General features: G+C 37.0%; 1 long non-coding RNA gene across 4 annotated transcripts in view; it reads right to left on the minus strand.

Moving 5' to 3' along the window:
• The window catches only part of LOC146001133 (uncharacterized), a 98,521-nt gene that overhangs the window by 26,724 nt on the left and 50,336 nt on the right, over positions 1–21,461 (minus strand). The window lies entirely within an intron of this gene.

Consider the following 21,461-nt stretch of genomic DNA (forward strand, 5'->3'; position numbering starts at 1 on the left):
AAGCCTACTTTTTATTTCCTCTTTAATATAATTTTCATTTGTTAATATTACTCCTAAGTATTTGAATTTGGAAACTGGTTCAAACGAGTTGTTATCAATAATTAGATTTTGATTATTACCTAACACTTGGTTTCGGCCTGTAAGCATATATTTAGTTTTCTCTTTGTTAACTTCCTAGCACAGGACACCTGGGGTTTACCGTGTCATCTGTTCCTGCGGTAAAGCCCACATTGAACAAACGGGGAGGTCAATAGTATGACAGATCCTAAGTTCTCTAGTTGAAAATTTTGTATATAAAAATAATCACGCTGTACAAATTACAACTTTGCCAGCAATGTGTAAAAAACTACTATGCCAATCACGCTGTACAAATTATAACTTTGACAGCAAGATACAGAAAAGTGATATTGGCAATCACATTGTATAAAATAGAGGAATAGGAGGGTGGAGAGATTCGGTGGCTTAGCTTAATGGAAGCGGTGGCTGTAAGTTTTTGCGATGCATGTGAATCGGATTGTTTTCTAACAAATTTCAAGCATGTTTGCATGTAAAAATTAATAAAAATATGAATTTACTAACACCAGACTTGCTTTTTGACATTTTTCATGAGTTAGCGTATGTGGTTTAAGCCTGAAAGGTAAAAATCCAAGTAAGGAAGTTGGTCCCCTGCGATTCTCCAGTTGCCAGAAGTGCTACGAGAATAGGTAGGCGGTCATTAAAGATTTTATGAGACTCAGTACGCTGTCTCAAAGATTATTCGTCTAAAGATAATAATGTGAAATATTTTACATTATCATCGCAACTAGTTTGCAAAAACGAAATATGTGATTCCACGATTGTGATAGTGTTCAACTAGTTCTTGTTTGGTGCACAGTGAATTTAAGTGGTTTTACGTGAAAAATAAGAAATATGGAGCAAATATTGGCTGAATTGCGAGCTATCTCGAAGTCACAAGAGGAACTTAAACAGGAGTTAGGACAAGTGAAAGCAGAATTTAAGAGTGATCTAAAGAATCTAGAAAAAAATATAAGAGCTGATCTGAACATTCGACTGAATGTCATGCAGAAAGATGTGTCCGTATACAGGCAAGAATGCATTTCTAGGAATGAGAAGGTTAGGAGTGAAACCCATAAAGTTGACATGGAAGTGAGAAAATTGATAGAAGAAAAGGATGAATTGCGTCAGGAACTGGTGGTTGTGAAAAACAAACTTTTTGAACTGGAAGAAAGAATAGAAAATAATCAAGCCAAGACTGTATGGTGTCATCGTCAAGTACAAGTACCAGAGTCTGTCAAAAAGAAGCCTGCACTTTCACCTGTAGATCACCAGGAATCTACTGAAGAGCCATCAGAAGCTGAAGAATGGTTTAATTTTATTGCTGGTAAATCCCATACAAGTGAAAATATTCCCATCGAAACTAGTGAATTACAAAATGGTAATGTTTCCCATGAGGTAGAACATTTAGTGGGTATTGTGAACAATACAGTGTTGCCCGTTTTGTCAGGTGTAGCTCAACAAGTTAAAGTTCTACAGAATTCAACTACTACTATGCTACACAGGTTTCGGGAAAGTGACTCAGATAGTTCACCCAGCACAATTAGCTGTCATTCATCTGGGCTTAAGAGTAGAAAAAAGAATAGGTCTAGGAAAAAGTCTCCCTTAGTAAATGTGAATAATAATGATAGTGTAACAACACTTTTCCCTAATGGAACAAGTAAGAGTGTTTCTAGGTGCAAAGAAAATCAAGTTTCCTCACATGTTACTAAAAGAAATTTCTTGAAGTCAGATCAATTAAATAGGTTTCCGAAATTCTCTGGAGTTTCTAGTGAACTAATCCCATCTGAATTCTTAGATGATGTCGAAGAGAATTTCGAGTTATTTCAAATAGCAGAAACAGATTTTATGACTTATGTACCAACGCTGCTAACAAAAGATGCTAAGCAATGGTACAAGATCTCAAAGCAAAAATTTTCAGATTACCAATCTTTCAAAATTCAGTTTCTGAATCATTATCAAAATTCTAATTGGAAAACAACGATGCTCACCAAAATCTTGAATTCCCAGTATCAAAAGTCTGTTCATGGGTCACTGCTAACATTTTTCATGGACCAATGGAAAATTTTGCAGATTGTTCAACCTACCACTGATGAAGCACAAAGGCTAGCTCAAATTGCTACTTTGATGCCTTTCAAAATCAAGGAAATTTTCATAATGAAACCTGTTACCGAGCTGAGTGAAGCCATCACGGTAATAGAAAATTCCGAAGCCCTTAGCAAAACTTCATTACGTGAAAGGCCACAGGCAGTATTTAACAGTAGAACTAAAAACTTTGATAATAATAGAAACGTAGCAGTTATTCAAACTAAATGTACTGATCAGTCTAAAGACAGAGGTGACAAATTCAAGTGCGAGGTTGTTGATCATTCCAGCACACAGCGTAACTCGAAAAGAAATGTAGTCACCAATGCTAATAAGTCTACTTTTTCGGGAAACTAGTAAGTCGCTCATGTCGAGAGGGAGGTGTCATCAGTGTACCTGCTAATCCTCCTTTGCAACAAACCAACTCTAGTAATCTTAATCACACACACAAAAAATTTTACAATTCAGTCAAAACAAATACCGATGCACAGGTCATTCAACCCTTGTACAATAATGTCCATTTGCTAGGTGATTCCATGATGATCCGCGTAGCAGAAACCTTGGCAAACTACACTGTTTCATATGATTCACTAGGTAAACGGAACATAGGGTTATGTACTAGCGGCCAAACTATTTCCAACCTATCTCAAAAAATCCGTCCAGATACCAAAGTTGGTAAAAAAGTGATATTGCTTATTGGCACCAATGATTTTTTGAGGTATACAGAGCTACACAAAATGAAAAGTGACCTCAAAGGTTTAATACACAAGTTATTACCTTTAACGAATCAGTTAATATTACTCACGTTACCACCAATCCCAAAGTTGTTAACTGCTGACAATCCTGATTTGTGGAGTAAGTGGAGTCAGTGGAATAATTTTCTAATGGAGTTGGGGAATGATGAGAATCTCATTGTAGTGAATATTAGTCATCTGTTTTTGAATGCAGATTCCAGTATAAAATTGGATCTATTTGAAAAACACTTAGGAAATCCAAGGAATGGCCGAATTGATTTAATTCATTGGTCAAAGTCTGGGATGAATGTAGTTTTTGATTTCTTGAAACAAAAAGGTCTGTTCAATGATGTCAATCAAAATGAAATCACAGTCCAGGCAGACATACACCAGTTTAACTCGTTAAACTAGTTACGAGCTCATGTCAAGAAGCAGGTGATGTGAGTGATGCGATAAATCCTGCTATTCATTTTATAAACTTAAGTGAATGTGATGAAATAGATTGCAGTGCAGAAATCAAAAATTGTAAGCAACCCATAAATACTAATAGCAAGCGTAAACCTTCTGCTCACATAAAAGTAAGAATAAACAATAAGGAATATACTTCTTTACTCGATAGTGGTGCTGAGGTCAGTGTTCTCTCGGAAACCCTGTGGAAGTCTATTTGTACTCAGGCTTCTAAACCACGGCTATTGCCAGTTACGGGGATTAAATTAGTTGATTATACAGGGAAAAGGAAAGACAAGCTAATAGGTTCCACTCATTTGAACGTGGAAATTTGTGGACTTTCCTTTTACATTAAATTCCTGGTAGTCAGACATTTAAAAGTAGACATTATTCTCGGTTTAGATGTCCTATACAATATTGATAGTACTTTAGACTTTGTCCAGCGAGGCTTACTCTTGGAATCGAGCGAAGGAAGCAAATTCTCCAAATTTATCGCTGTCTCAAATGAAAGTTGTCCGGAAGAAGAGTTAGATTTCAGACCTTCTGTATCTAACATATCCCCACGGTCATCCTCTCATCCTTCTGATGAAGACTTGTGGAGAAGGGTTAAAGAGTGTGAACATTTAAATGAGTCACAAAGGATAGCTTTAGTTCAGTTGTTAAAACAATATAAAACATTGTTTTCTGAATTACCAGGTCTCTGTAACAAGTATACACACACAATAGAACTGGATACTTCCACACCAATAGTTAACAAAAACTATCCAATACCATTAGCATATAGGGATGAAGTTGGCAGGCAAATAGAACAAATGTTCAACTTAGGCATTATTGAATATTCTGAATCAGAGTACCTATGTCCTCTCCTAGTTGTAGTCAAGCCCGGAGGAGGCATTCGTCTCTGCTTAGATCAAAGAAATATCAACAAACATGTCAAGCTTGAGCAATTACATCCTATGAACATAAATGAACTCTTGATGAGTTTCCATGGATGTCAATGTTTGTCCTCCCTAGATTTGGTTAATGCTTTCTGGCAGGTCCCCTTACACCCCAAAGCAAGAAAGTATACTGCTTTCAGTTTTCAGGGAAAACTTTACCAGTTCACAAGGGTAGTGTTCGGATCAATCAATGGAACGTCTGCATTCATTAATGCTCTGACACGAACCTTGGAAGGTACGGAATCTTTTACAGTATGTTATGTAGACGACGTAATTGTCAAAAGCACGTCTTTCGAACAACATCTTTTTCACTTAAGACTTATTTTTGACAAGTTACAAGATGCCAACATGACACTGAGACTGGACAAATGTAGGTTTTGTCAAGTCAAGGTGGAATTTTTAGGGCATTCTATCAGTGCACAGGGTTATGAGAAATCTCCCAAGTATGTTCAAGCCATAAAAGACTTACCTGTCCCTTGCAATATCAAGCAACTGCAGAAAGTCTTGGGAAGTTTCAATTGGCTATCAAAATATGTTAAAGATTATGCCATCATGGCACATCCCTTGTACCAGTTATTGAAAAAAGGCAAAAAGTGGGAATGGGATGAAAGTGCACAATGCTCCTTTGAGTTGTTGAAACAATGCTTTACCATCCAGATTTGAACAAACCATTCTTTGTTCAAACTGATGGATCAAATATAGGCATTGCAGGATATTGTTTTCAACTGGTAGACAACAACATGCATCCGATTGGATTCGTGTCAAGGATTTTGAAACCTTTTGAGAAATCATATACGTCCACTGAAGTAGAAGTGTTAGCAATACTCTTTACACTGGACAAATTTAAATCACTGTTGTTAGGTAGAAAATTTACTGTTATCACAGATCATAAATCCCTCACGTGGTTAGAATCTGCACACACTTGGAACAATAGGCTGACTAGATGGTTTATTCAAATACAACAGTACTCATTCCATGTCGAATATTGTAGAGGTAAAGAAAACCTCTTGGCAGACCTGTTGAGCCGATCTTTTAATGACCATAATAATGAACTCCTTTTCATGAATAACTTTGAGTATCTTGATGAGTCATTAATATGTGATAAAAACAATTTTGTTAATGAACAAAATAGTGATCCGTATTGCAGTGGTGTTAAATCTGTTCTCGCTGGTTGTGAAAGTTCACAACAGAGCAAACATCGAAACTGGAAGAATATATACCTTATTCACAATGATCTACTTACCATCAAAGATTTTCACAATCCAAACCGGATAAGAATATGCGTGCCTCAATCATTAGTAAATCTTGTACTGCACAAGTATCATGATCAAGGTGGTCATTTTGATACAGACAAGACACTCGGTAAAATTTACCAAATATTTTACTGGCCTCATATGAAAAGAGACACAAAATCTTACATCACTGATTGTGAAATTTGCATGAAAAATAAACCAGATAAACATCCTCCTAAGTATCTGGAAATCATGCACAAACCCTCAAAACCAGGTGAAATATTATTTATTGATTTACAAGGTCCATTCATACGTTCCTCCAAAGGTGAAAAATATTTACTAACAGTATTAGATTCTGCTAGCCGTTATCTTGTGGCATATCCTATTGGCAATAGTACAGCTTCCATCGTAACTAGAAAACTAACACATTCTTACTTCATCCATTTGGAAATACCAACAATCATTATATGTGACAATGGTCCACAATTTCGTGCAGATCATTTTACAAAAGGTATGCATGCTCTCAATGTAAAAATTTTTTACATACCCAGTTATCATCCAAGTGCTAACTTAGTGGAGAGATATCACCAGGAAATAAATAGATTGATGCGTATATTTTGCAATGGTAAACATAAGCAATGGTCTAGCCATGTTGCTGCCATTTTACATCTGTTAAATAATTCAATTTGTTCCAGTACAGGTTATGCTCCTATAGAACTCAGGCTAAATATTGAACCTCAAAATATCTGTAAAAAAAGTACTAACGGATCGCATTCCTGATGTAGAGATGTGGAAAAATAAGCTGCTTATGGCAGAAACATGTAGTTTCAATAAGAGACAAAAACATATTAGACAAAAACATATTATAAAACAGCATGAAAAACAAGCAACAAAAAATCCAGTAAAGTAAGGCGATCTGATCTTCATAAAACTTCATCCTCAAAGTGACACTATCACTTGCATTATAAAAAAATATTGTAATTTATACCAAGGTCCTTTTGTTTGTATGCAAATTCATGATGATAACACAGTGAAAGCCATATGCTGCATTACTAGAAAAGACATTGCAAATATTTCCGTAAAAAATATCAAAGCTTGGCATTGTTCATTGGACAAACAAAAACTTTGGATAAACAAACTTTTAAGCATGCGTAACGATTTGCAACTTCATGAGTTAGGTTTGGAGCAGTTGCATGATGCTGTCTAACTATATTTATTAAGAGCATGATAACAAATTGTAAATTATAGTGGTACCATATTTGTGATATGTGGAGTTTGTGCATACATGTTGTCTATTGCATGTTAAATGTATGCATGCTAATTTATGTATGCGAGATGCATATGTTATGATTTTATCTCTGCATGCAAATTGTACATGATGTGTTTTCCTTTTTTTACTGATGCATGTAAACTGCACGTGTGTTGTTTTGTGTTTATGCATGAAAATTGTACAAATTTGGTTCTGCGATTATGCATACACACACTACATATGTGTATTCTGTTTTGTGTTTATGCATGTTAAGTTATTTAATATATGAATCTGATATTTTGTCATAATCTTACATGTTATATCTTTGTTTATGTGGTGTTTGTTTTGTAACTAACTTCTTGCATGTAAACAATGTCATAATTTTAGTAATGCATGAAGTATTTGACATTTCTTCTTGATTCTCAGTAAGAAAGTCAAATTTCCCAACCCCGGGGAATTTATGACAGATCATAAGTTCTCTAGTTGAAAATGTTGTATATAAAAATAATCACGCTGTACAAATTACAACTTTGCCAGCAATGTGTAAAAAACTACTATGCCAATCACGCTGTACAAATTATAACTTTGACAGCAAGATACAGAAAAGTGATATTGGCAATCACATTGTATAAAATAGAGGAATAGGAGGGTGGAGAGATTCGGTGGCTTAGCTTAATGGAAGCGGTGGCTGTAAGTTTTTGCGATGCATGTGAATCGGATTGTTTTCTAACAAATTTCAAGCATGTTTGCATGTAAAAATTAATAAAAATATGAATTTACTAACACCAGACTTGCTGTTTGACATTTTTCATGAGTTAGCGTATGTGGTTTAAGCCTGAAAGGTAAAAATCCAAGTAAGGAAGTTGGTCCCCTGCGATTCTCCAGTTGCCAGAAGTGCTACGAGAATAGGTAGGCGGTCATAATAGGACAGCGTTGCAAAGAACACGTCAGCTACATCAAGAATTTTCATCCAGAAAAATCAGGGTTGGAAGAACATTCCATCCAGGAGGGCCATAGAATTGACTTCACAACCATCGAGATCATCAATAAATCATCATATTACTGAGACTGTCTCATCAAAGAAGCGATAGCCATTTACAGGGAGAAGGAAAACCTCTACAGGGACATGGGACTCGAACTGGACCCAGCCTGGTTAGCGATAGTCGACTGGGAGCATGGACATCGAAGAAACACCACCTGATTGACTCATCACCTACACTGGACCCCTCCCACACCAAATACATATAACTTCGCCCTGACATATCTCTGCACTTCAATCCCTAAAGATGAAAGTGACATTAGCTCTCGAAAGCTTGGAAGCCTATCTGGAAATCACCTGGCTGATTGTCCGAGAAAACCTCTTCAATTTTCACTTTACTTTCAAACGTGATTGCTATTTCATTGAGATGGAACACGATATGGTCCAGTGCTTCAAAACTTCACAGAAAGTTCAGTTTTAAAATTGAACACACAAAACGTGATCACTTTCACTGCATTGCTTTGTCTGATGAAGAGATCTATCAGTCTCAAAAGTAACCAATCCTAGTTGGAGTTCAAACGGTATCGTATCAATCCCTAAGATTATATGTTTATTTTATTTAAGTCTCTCTGAACGCTTCACGTTGACCAGGGCATTCACTTGTTATTCTCAGTTGTCTCAACCTCTGAGGCATGTTTACAATGCATTGGGTTGTGCCATGCAAACCTCCTGAGCATTCAGGAAACAGGTAATACTTCTGGTTATAGAGTCAGCGGTTTGCATGGTGGCAATTAATAACACGATTCGGCATAGAGGAAGAGCTCGATGGCCTGGTAATATAGAGGTGAGACAAGCTGAGAGGGGTCTGACTTTTGGGGATTGGGTTGAGAGAGAAGAGGTGGTCAGCAAGGCAGTAGGTCAGAAGTGGAACGACGCTTTGGTCGACGAATTGGAGAAGCTTACAGAGGACTTCGCTTATTTGATTCAGCTAAAGACTTCAGATACACAGGTAATTATCCTAACACCCAGCCATGATTCAGGTTCAACGGTTCACAAAACCCAACGAGTGACCATTGTCTTTTCTGTAGTCTAGTTCCTTAGTGTGATTTTGTACCTTTCGCATTGCCAAGCGATAACTCGTCATGCCAATGACGAGTGGTCTCATCAGAGGATGAATGATGAGTAATTTACATCACCCATTGATTAATTGGTTAACAGTTTAGGTATTCATAAGATCCCACGAACTTTAAGGTTCGTTACGTGGTGGAGATATGTGGGTCTTTTCATTTCTTACAGGAATGAAAAGAGTGTGTTAACCAGTTTAAATTTAAACCCACCCCAAAGCTCGTTACGTGGTGGAGATTAGTGGGTCGTTTCATTTTTTCAGAAATGAAAAGAAATTGTTAACCTATTCAACCCCACCCAAATTTCTTTACGTGGTGAAGATTTGGACTTCTCATCCATTTCCTCGGAAATGCAATGAGAAAATAGAATGTTATCAAGTTGAGGTTTCAACAATTAGTTTTAAATTCAAACCCACCCCAAAATTTTGCTCACTTGTTTAGTTTTTTTTTTGGTATGTCCTTGCCACAATTGATTTTGAAAATACATAGGGCTTAAAGGTTTTTAATATTAATGGGGGGAGAAGAATTTATATATGTCATGATAGATGTCAAGCTTTCACCTTGCTGATGAACTCGATGAAACATTAGATCAATTATTAGATATAGCACGAGGAACTACACGTTTTAATTTAGATGTCAGCGGTTCAACTGCAAGTTCTACCCCCAAATTTAAACGTAGCCCAATATTAACTAGACGCCTTCAGCGACAGTTATTAGAACAACAGGAAAAGGAAAAGCAATTAGAGTACCAAGGTCAGGATATTAGAGATTTATTAGAGATTTAGGCCCAACACAATTTGGAACTATGGCTCAGTCTGTTTGTTCCCCCAACTATTTTAGAGGGTATCCCATTTCAGGAGATAGCCGGGGAAGACGTTTCGAAATTTTTAGACAAAGTAGATAGCCTTGCCATCTTAAATGGTTGGAACAGCACCAGAAAGCAGGAATTATTCCCAGCTCTCCTGGCCGGACCAGCGTTACGATGGTACCAGACTTGGAAAGATGTTCCAGAAAATCAAGATAGGTCTTACGAGGATATACAACAAAAATTTAAGGATGAATTTACAGGGTCCTTAGATCAACTCCAGATCGAGGAACAAATTTGATATAGGTTGCATAAGAAAACTGAGCCAGTTACAAGCAGCTACTTCTACTTAAGGCAGACCCCAAAATGAGCGTTCAACAGCAGATTAAACAGATTATATTAGGACTGCAGGTGGATTACATGAAGGATATCCATCATAAAGAGTATGAATCAGTGCATGGGTTGCTTAAAGATTTAAAATCCTTCGAAAAGCTTCAGTTTTTGATGAGGCAGCGCAAGCTGAAAGAGCTGAGGTGCGAAGATCAAAGGGACAGTTTATTCCTTCCTTTGCACAGTGCACCAACACTTTCGCAACAGCAGCAGATTTTATTACAGAATAACAATCTGGCTACTGCTGAGTCTGCACAATCGCAACCTACTTCTGGGATTGAAGCAAGATTCAATGCCTTGCAAAAGGAGGTCGAGCAATTGAAATTAGATAATAATCCTCCAAGTAACAAAGCTCAAGTCCAGGCTCAGGAAACTGGTCTGGAAGCAAGATTAGCGAGTCTTACTTTTAGACTGGATAGCATTGAGGATCAGAAACAGCACCCTGGCACCGATTCATCTAGTCAGAAACAATTTAGAGACCCATGTAATAGAGAGCATTATCAGACAGGAAACAATTATAGAGGTTCCTACCGGGGTAACAATAATAGACGACCACAGTACAATAGGGGGTATAGGAATGGACGCCCTAATAATAACAACAATTCAGATCGCAATAGGCGATATGGCAATACCCAACAATGGCGAGGACGTGGAAACTTCTGCGGACAGAACTCGCGGGGTTCCTCGTCTTCAGCAGGGCAAGGCCAGGAAGACAGGGAAGAGCAACGGAGGAGACCACGCTGCTCGATTTGTAACTACCATAATCACTCGGCAGCCACTTGTTTTCAGAACAAGAAGGCTTTAAACGAACAGTGACTGCCCATAGAAGAGACGTATGCGCAGACTTTGTTGGAAAACAAATTTCAGTCTCTACTTTCCCCTATGAGGAATTAATTTACATTAACGCAGTGTTAGGGGGACAATGTCAGAGGTTTCTTGTGGATTCCGGAAGCCAAGTATCAGTTACCAGTGATCGAGGTATTCCTTCAACCGCCAAACGTTTTAAAATTCATACGGCCATAAGGAGAGTAGCAAAAGAACAAATTGAAATTAAAGAGATTGTCCTGGTAACATTTGCAATAAACGGCCGCAATTTTACCCATCCTTTTCGGATGATTCCAAATTTTGAACATGGGACAATCTTGGGAAATTATTTTTTAAGAGCTCATAAAGCAAATTTGGATTTTGATCAAAATCGACTCACATTGAGGAGATTTGGTACTCCTCCGCGGAACCAGTTAAGGACGGAACACAGAAAAACCTTTGACGTATCCATAAAAGTTGCTAGTCTGATCAGGGATCTATATGTGCCAGAATTTGTAACTTCCAGACAAATTAGAATTAAACCTAGATCTCATTTGTGTATTCCTGTCAAATTGACAAATTCTAGTAATCAGAATTTAACTTATTTAGAAAAAGATTTACAGTTTCAAATGGACACAGGCTTAATGGTGCCTCAGGCCATTGTAAATCCGGAGTCATTTTTAATTTGGATTACTAACCCAAATTCTTACAAAGTTAAAATTAGGAAAGGGGCACGCTTAGGTACCGCAGAGGCATGGCAAAATCCAGTACCAGCTTCGCGTCATATTGCAGATGACGAAGGACCTAACGTTATGGTGACCAAGGAGACTGGCACCATGACAAAACCAGTGCACGACATTACTAAATTTGACATTAATCCAGCATTAGAACCCGATCAGAAGTTGCAACTTAGACAATTATTAGAGAAGTATGTAGATGTGTTTTCTTGGTCCGAGCAGGACATTGGTTGCGCCACTAATTACACGCATCGTATAAAGTTACAGGACGATTCTGAATTTCACGTCCCAGCCTACCCTATCCCTGTACATTTGCGTAAGGAAATTTATCAGCAAATTGACAACTTACTAGAGGCAGGGGTCATCAGTCCTACAACATCACCCTACAATTCACCAGTTTTTCTTGTTAAGAAGAAATCAGGAGCTAATCGCATGGTGCAGGATTTTTGATTACTTAATGCTAGGTCTGTTTTCGATGCAGTTTCGATAGGAAACATTTCAGAGATATTGCATAATATGGCCGGTAAGAGCTACTACTGTAGTGCCGACCTGAAACAAGGATTTTTTCAGATACCATTAGCGGAAGAATCGAAAAAATCCACTACCTTTACTATACCAGCCAGGGGACAATTTGCCATGAATTTTACACCTATGGGACATGTGACATCTCCCGTGGCGATGACCCGATGTGTTCAGCTCGCTACAGCGGGTATGAATGATAATAATTTTGCCTTTTATATCGATGACATGTTTGTATTTGCTAATACATTTAAGGATATGTTGGTGAATTTAGAGAAAATGTTTCAATGTTTACGATCTGCCGGATTGAAATTGGCTGTACCTAAATGTTAATTTGGATACAACGAGACAATTGCCTTAGGCCACAATGTGGGCAGATATGGGTACCGTATCAGCGATAGAATCCTGTCATCCATTAAGAATTATAAGGTTCCCACCACCACAAAATAGGTTAAAATGTTTTTAGGTCTTTGCAGCCACGTGAGGAAGTACGTCAAAAATTTTTCCGACATTGCATCACCATTACAAGGTTTAATTTGTAAGGGCAAGAAATTTACATGGGGTCCTGAACAACAATCAGCATTTCAGAAATTAAAGGAAGCACTAATTACTGCACCTGTTTTGTTACCTTACGATCCAGCGAAGAACACCAAGGTTTTTACCGATGCTTCATCTCATGCGGTCAGTGGCGTATTGATGCAGCCCAATGCAGAAGGAGAGTACTTGCCATGTGCGTACTGCAGTAGAACGTTGACAGACACTGAAAAAAGATTGAGCGTCATTGAACAAGAACTAACAGCAATTTTATATGCTCTCAAATCGTTTAGATTTTATCTTGTTGGGCACCATTTCGATTTACACACGGACAATAAAGCAATTACGTATATTAGGACATCCCGTAATTTAAGCTCAAAGCTTCTTCAATGGAGTAACCTTTTGGAGGATTTTTCATTCACTCCTATCCATGTCAAAACTACGGAGAACATCGCCGATCCCCTCAGCAGAGAATGTGGAGAAAATGTAGAGGATAGCAACACTGAAGAGGACATTCCCGAACCCAGGACACTTACATTATTTGATGCAACCACAGATGTCGCGGAACATCAGAGACAGGATTCATTTTTTTGCCCAATTATTAAAGTTTTGGAGGACCCAGACAGGGACGATGGAACACTACCTTTATCCATCCAGAGGCAGGTTTATCATCATGTGTTGGAAGATGGTGTATTATATAGACAAGAGAAATTAGGAGCCACTACCAGGAAATTGTTATGCATTCTTACATGATTCTGTGATTGACACTCTCCACGCTTCACCCATAGGAGGTTCTCATCTTGGATTTATTAAATGTTACAATGTTGCATTATCACGAATTTATTTTCCAAATATGAAATTATTTATACAAAGGAAAATTAGGGAATGTATTACATGCCAGCAGATTAAACGCCGTCCAGGTCTACCATCAGGAGAACTGTGTACTTTTCCCGCACAGAAGCCATTCCAGCGGATCTGCCTAGACTTTTCAGGTCCACATCCTCCTTCATCCAATCTTCGTCACCGATATATAATTGCCGCAACAGATTTTGGGACACGGTATTTAATAGCCAAACCAGTTGCGGATTGTACGGCCAGTACAGCAGCTGAATTTGTGTATGAGGAAATAGTGTTACGCTTTGGAACCCCATATGATATTTACACCGATCGCGGATCAGCATTTAAATCTAAGCTTTTTCAGGAACTTGGCAATAAATTGGGAATAACCATCAAGTTTTCGCCAGTAGGTTTACACAATTCGATAGGGCTTTCCGAACGTAACCACGGCGTACTACAGAGTATCATGAAGTGTTATGTTAATTCAAAACACACTGATTGGGTCCAATATTTACAACCAAGTGTATTCAGTTATAACACTACAAGGAATCAGAATTTGCGGTATAGCCCATTCTATTTAGTAAATGGATTCCAACCTACTTTGCCCTGGGAGCTTGCATTACACACACCAAGCTGTGAAAATGTGGAGAATGATGTACGATTCCGAGTATTGGAAAAAGCAAGAACCAATGCTACGGATAACTTGGCGAAGCGACATGTTGAAGTAAAGAAGTATTATGATCGGAAGAGGAAGCAGATCAAATTTCAACCAGGTGATAAAGTATTAATTTTTGACAGCACCCAGAAAATTCGAACCGCACGGTGCTTTTCAGGTATTTATAAAGGCCCAGCCACAGTTATCCGAGAAGAGAATCCTAACACATAACTGGTGGAATTCCAGAACAAGCGCGGAAAGACAATAGTGGACTCTATTGCCGTCCAGAGACTCAACAAATACTATGCGCCAGATGACGGTGAAGGCGAGGAGAACTTGGCAGGTCAAGATGAAGATGAAGATCATCAAGAGGACAACGTGGACTCACGCATGGATAATGGTCACTAAAAATGAAAATTCATATAAGTAACAGGTTTAACATTTTTAATTTCACTCGCGTGACATAATAATAATTTATAATAAAATGGCACTAATAATATTAAAGGTTAAAAGCAGATTTATTATTTAATAATGTGCGTTAGGCACAAAAGTTTTTTTGCAGTAAGTAATAATACTAGCTCAGCGAATACATCACTAGAATTTTATAGTTACTCTTCAGAAGAAGGTATATAATTATATTAGCAAAGTTTATTTTAAGCGCCAGTTATGAGAATATTTATATATGAATATGTAGACGTCGACGTCAAGATTTTATTGCGCTCCAATAACAAGTATTTTCCTTCGGATATTGGATAGCTACCGATAATCCTGGAAATCCATTCTGCCATCGCAGAATGATAATGATTAAACCACAACGGTTTTAGTTTCTAACTTTGCCACAATAATATGCTAAGCATATTTTAGAATGAGTTGAGAGAATTAAAGATTCTTCAAGTTTTAGTGATGTCAGTATTTTAATGCATTTAAAGATCGCATAAATAATAATTATTATTTTATTTCAGGTAGGTAAAAGGTAAAGTAAAGTCTTCCCCTGTGTATAGCACCATGCCATGAAGGCGTATAGGGGGTGTGGGGGTAACGCCCCACACTTTCTTGATCCGGTCGTGAGTGGGGGTGATGTGATCAGCATCACGCCCCTGACCGCCTTTACCCCCCAGGGTTTCCCCCAGGTACCCATGTCATTCGACGCTGGGTGGGCGCCGGGGCCGCTTCCACCGTTAGAAAAGTTCCCGGATTTGAACCGGCCGGGGATCGAACCCGGGACCTTGAGCATGGTAGTCAGACGCGTTACCGACTGATCCACCGCAGGTAGTCAGGAGTAAATCAGTCTCAATTTTTCATTACCTTGTACCTCAGTATGGTTCGATTGATTTTAAGTATTTAAAATAAAGATAACACCTGAAATTAAATAAGATAAGTTTGCAGTAAAATTTAAAATAAGTTAAACAGTGCTAATGAATTTAGAGAATAAATAAATTATATCAAATAAATAAATTACGCAGATAAATTGAGCCTAGAGTTAGAAATAGTTAAAGTTGAGTTAAAATACCTACTAATTTAAACTAGGCAGGCTTAAAGTACGTGTTAGTTTTGAAGAACTGTTTGTTTTGATTGCCTAAGCAACATGAAAATCATTGCGATTTTAGTTATTTTAAACGGATTTCTTCCATACGTAAAAGCTTCTAATTTTATTTATCTGTTGAAAAAGTCCTTTGATTATCCTTATAATATAATTACAATTTTATTATTAACAACATTTATTATTAGTATTTTTATAATTTTCATAATTTGTTACTGTCAATGTCAACGCAAGAAATCTATTATTTATGACCATGAGTGTACCAACGAATTACCGTTAAGTCAACTTAAGAATGATTCACCGTCCATTGACCAGATTTACGACGATGTTGCTTCAATGGTTGAAGTGGTACCATTGAAAACGAGTCACCCGCCAATTCCCCCACCCCTTCCTCCGTCCGTTATTATTCAATCCAGTACACAAAAAGGAGTTCAGGATGTATCCCGAAATATTTTAGTCACCAAAGACGACATTTTAGATTTGCCAAAGAATATTGTATCTGTTAAAGATAGAGTTCAGGAGTTTGCCGTTAGCAAGGGTCCAAGTTTTGTTCAAAACAGTCGCAAAATTGAAAGTGAATTGACTATTTCACCCTGTGTCCAGCCAGTTGTAAAAGTTAAAGATTTATTTGTGAATCAGTCAACAGCAAAAGTCGAGAAAGTTCCAAATGTTTCTTTAAAAGCAGAAAGTAAGCCAAATTCTCAGGTTTCCGAACCTGTTGTATCTGTCACTGATCATATTTTTTACGACTATACCTTTGCCTAGAATTTTATTATTCATTGCGTTTTAAAATTTTAAGTTATAATCCATATTTTAGGATTGATTGTACTTTATGCAAGGTTTATTAGTCATTTATTTTGCTAGCACCTTCCCAAGTCTTGTTATTGTATCATCACGGAAGTGGTCGAGTTTAATAATCACGCTGTCGCAAGCGCCACGAAGTTTTCTCTCTCTCAATCTCGCCTATGACATCATTTCAAAAGTCCGTGACTTCATTTCAAATTCTCGCAGCTCTTACTACACCTTGTTCGTAGTAATTTAAAGTTTTGTAAACATTCTCGCGTCACTCAGCGCATCAGCGAATCATCGCTCTTCATTTTCCTCCTCCGCCTATTGGATTGTCACCTTTGCTCGTTGTCCGAAGCAACGATTTTTTTTTCCACTATTCCGACGGCACCCGAAGATGTCGCCCGAACACGCCAACTAGCGAGCCAGCCTTGCTTCTTGCTTTGAAGCCTCCAAGCTACATCGAAATGCAACTTTGCACAACTTAGAATATCTGATGTCAGCAAATTCCGTTCTCCGCGTTTACGCCTTCCAGAGCACGCTAGTAGCTCAGAAAGACTTAGCATAGACTTTGCATATTTTCTTGAACCAGTGGCGTTCGCTCATTAAAATTTTCAGGATACCAGTTTAGTTACGCATATATTTTTTGTTACATAGATAAATTTTGCCATGAAACGTCGCATTTATGCACTTCAGATTAATCACGACCAATAATTTTACAAAGGAACAGCAAGACGAATTTTTTTTGTTTTTCTCGCAAAATTTCCCAGTTTTTTTATAGAGATATTTATAGTAAGTAAATTTTTGGGAAATTGGCGCATTTTTTCATTAGAATCAGGATAAAGATAAACGAAATTTTGATACAATCAGGGAAATTTTACAAAAGGGCAATTTTAGCACTTTATGCACATAGAGTAATCAAAATTGTTAGCAACATGCCCAGGCTAAGCCTCGGTGATTGGCACAGGCATGGCAGCAAAAGTCACCACGGCACCGTTAGCCTTTCCAAATTTAAACAGTGTGGTTTACCACAAATGTTAGAATTTGAGAATTTATTATTATTATTAATATTTATTATTAGGAAATTTAGCTCACTTACCCAATTTGCACATTATTTGACATAGCAGCAATAAATTCATTACTTCTTACTGATTAACTTCATGTTAATTTTAGTACAGTAGGTAATAATTAGTAATTTGTATTTATATTTTAATATATTGCATAACTATTCTCGATCTATTTTGTTTGGACAAACCTAAGGGATTGACGCACCGAGTTGCTAAATTTCTTTTGTTTAAAGAACATTTGAAATTGAGAAAGTTTTTTATTATCCTTATTGTGTTTAAAATTTGAATTTCACTCTTTTAATTCCCTGATTCTATATTTGTTACCACCTGGAGTTTCAACGAAAGACAGAAGTAGCATCTACTGAATTTTTGGTTTACATTACATAACATTGAACCACGGCAAATTGCTTCGGCCTATCATTTATTAGGAGGCCATTAGAGGCTTGCCAAAGCAACCTCTTAGGACACTAACAGCTTGCTTTGCGCAACACAAATTTTATATATTTATTTTAAGAGTTCACAACATAATAATTTTTTTACATTTAAACAGAATTTAGAACATGCTTGCAACACTTACTTTTGTTTATTAATTCTACATTTTGTAATTTTGAAGTGAAATCTATTATTGACAATAAATTATTTCAGTTTATCAGAACACGTAATGGTATTTTAATATCAGGCTCTGGTCAATTCATTGTCATTCTGAATTTGAATAATAATTTGAACACCCACAGATCAATTCAGATTAACGAGGGGCAATCTATATTTTTTAACTATCAGGATTTTTCTCAGATTATTGTGGATCAACAAATTTTACATACAAGAATTTTAGCTTTTGAACAGGTAAAAATGAAGGAAATTGAATTATTACTTAATATTCCCAAGAATTTATCTGATTTTACTATTCCTCAATGGACTCCGCTTGAACTTGCCTTAAGGCAACTTAATCAATCTATTAGTAAGGGCATTTCATTTCAGGGATTAATTTTAAACCCTTTGCCCATGTCTATATTAGTATTTATTATTTGGAATTTATTACTAACATCAGTATTAGGGTATTATTTTTATAAGCACCATCAGCTTGCGAGACAGGTTCATTCAGAGCAGCACAGTAATAATTAATAATTTAAGGCAACACATCAATCATGGACATTAATATTTTAATTACGGTTGTATATTTTATTTAAATTTTCCTTATTTATTTTCTAAAAGTTATGGCAATTATTTAATCAATTTATTTTAATTTTATTTTATTTTGTTGAGGCAATTTAATTTAATTTTAAGAAAAGGCAATGGAAATGAGTTTGGTTTTGTGTGCATAAACGTGAATTATATCTACCCATCCTTTGCAATTTCCTTTCTTTATTATAATTTTCCCTTGTTTAACCTAACCTGTCTATATGGAACGACGTGGACAAGCAATGCCTACACCAATTATGGGCATTTTTTTTTTATGGAGGACGTCCGCATGCAGTCAATTACTACACAGAAAGACTCATCACCCTACTACAAGGAAGCATGCAGACATTTTCTACTACAAGAGGACTACGTTTTTCCTGGAAAGCCTGTATTCACCCAGGAATTTTCCAGTTTAGTGTTACAGACTAACAACGACACCTAGTAAGGGAACCAGAAAAAAATTCCCTCCACACTGTTTCCAGTTGGGACAATTTTCCCCATCTCGCAAGTTGTACGGGTAATTTACCACACCCTTTACACTGGCCAAATTAAGTCAAGACGAAAAGCAATACAAAGAAGAGGAAAAGTAGAGAGAACATATATTCTACAAGCAGCAGTTTCGGTCACAACAATAAGTACAGAATTGTTGTTCAAATTGTGTTCCAGTGTTTTCCCACACATACGCATGCAAGCTTATATCATGTGTATTCATGTGAATATTTATCGTGCATTATGGAAAACAATATTTTCCATAGCCCTTCTACACATCTTCAGTTCCGTACTATGCATGCTAGCCAGTTTTTACATGCATTATAGTTTACTTTACATTACAAGGAGATGACAAGTGCCAGTTGTGTCAATTATCCAGCAATAGCAATTAGTGTGTTAAATTTTTTTTAAGAAGAAATTTTTGCAACGAATTAACCAACCGTACATGCTAGCAATAACACACATAATTACAACACATTCGAACATTTCAAGAAGTATGCTTTAGTGCCAATGTTTTGTGCAAATGTTTTTTCCAAGCAGTTTCATCAATATGAAACATAGTAAGCAAGACATTTTGACACCAGAGCAGACAATTGGTTGATACTTGTAAGATTTTTTGTGTGCAGTTACACACCGGTATGTCCAAGGCTATATTAATACAAAGCTATATATACATTATAATGTACATTATAACAGAAGCAAGGAAACCAAAACGTTATTTTAGGTTTTTGCCTGTGACAGTTTTCTGTGTAATTAATTGTGTGCATCCAATATTTTATAATCAAACATCGGAATACGCAAGATAGTCAGTGAAAAGTTCATATATTTGAAGAAGTTTAGTTGGCTTACAAAGAAGGGAAGATTTGTTATAAACAGTGCATACCAATATTTTCTTTTCATGTTGTTATGAGTGAAGTGGCTATACAGTTAGCAAAACATATTACATCTTAGGGTACCCTGGTTTTCACATGCAAAACAATAAGATGTGTATAGAGTGAGAATGATACAGCGAATATTTGTGTTTACCTGCTTATTTACGATTTCACACACATATGGGACAATGTACGTTTTGTGTATTTACTTACAAACCTTTTTAGTTATCTGAAGGTCTCCGTAGGGCTCCCATATACAGAAACATTGTGATCTACGTTGCGAAGACGCTTCAGCCATTTGCCTTGCCTGGCGATGGAGCACAGACTAATGACCATGCGCTTGCGATTTGTAGAAAACGAACAATTCTACATCAAAACAACTTTCGCACATACAATTGCGTTACATCGCGAGTAATATCACTTAATGTCATAAAATTTTGTAATTACTAGTCATATAATCATACATAATATTGTTTTTATATCATATCGACGTGCGTATTTGTTATTATCAATTGTAATGTTTTAGGGAATGGAATTTTTTTTAGGGAATCGAAAGAAGTCTATGTTTTGTTGTTTTTTATATTTTGTCTGTTTGTTTTTCTAAGAAAATACATGGAATTGGCAAACCTGGGTCATGTCAAGCTTTGCAATTTGACTTTTAAATTTTCAACATAGAAAATTTTCTCCGCGGTGGCAGAACGTATCAATCCCTAAGATTATATGTTTATTTTATTTAAGTCTCTCTGAACGCTTCACGTTGACCAGGGCATTCACTTGTTTTTCTCAGTTGTCTCAACCTCTGAGGCATGTTTACAATGCATTGTGTTGTGCCATGCAAACCTCCTGAGCATTCAGGAAACAGGTAATACTTCTGGTTATAGAGTCAGCGGTTTGCATGGTGGCAATTAATAACACGATTCGGCATAGAGGAAGAGCTCGATGGCCTGGTAATATAGAGGTGAGACAAGCTGAGAGGGGTCTGACTTTTGGGGATTGGGTTGAGAGAGAAGAGGTGGTCAGCAAGGCAGTAGGTCAGAAGTGGAACGATGCTTTGGTCGACGAATTGGAGAAGCTTACAGAGGACTTCACTTATTTGATTCAGCTAAAGACTTCAGATACACAGGTAATTATCCCAACACCCAGCCATAATTCAGGTTCAACGGTTCACAAAACCCAACGAGTGACCATTGTCTTTTCTGTAGTCTAGTTCCTTAGTGTGATTTTGTACCTTTCGCATTGCCAAGCGATAACTCGTCATGCCAATGGCGAGTGGTCTCATCAGAGGATGAATGATGAGTAATTTACATCACCCATTGATTAATTGGTTAACAGTTTAGGTATTCAAAAGATCCCATGAACTTTAAGGTTCGTTACGGTATGCTGCCATATTAGTGAATTCTGGACT

The sequence above is a fragment of the Lepisma saccharinum genome, chromosome 17 (genome assembly GCF_977018435.1).
Source record: "Lepisma saccharinum chromosome 17, izLepSacc3.1, whole genome shotgun sequence".
Lineage (NCBI taxonomy): Eukaryota > Metazoa > Arthropoda > Insecta > Zygentoma > Lepismatidae > Lepisma > Lepisma saccharinum.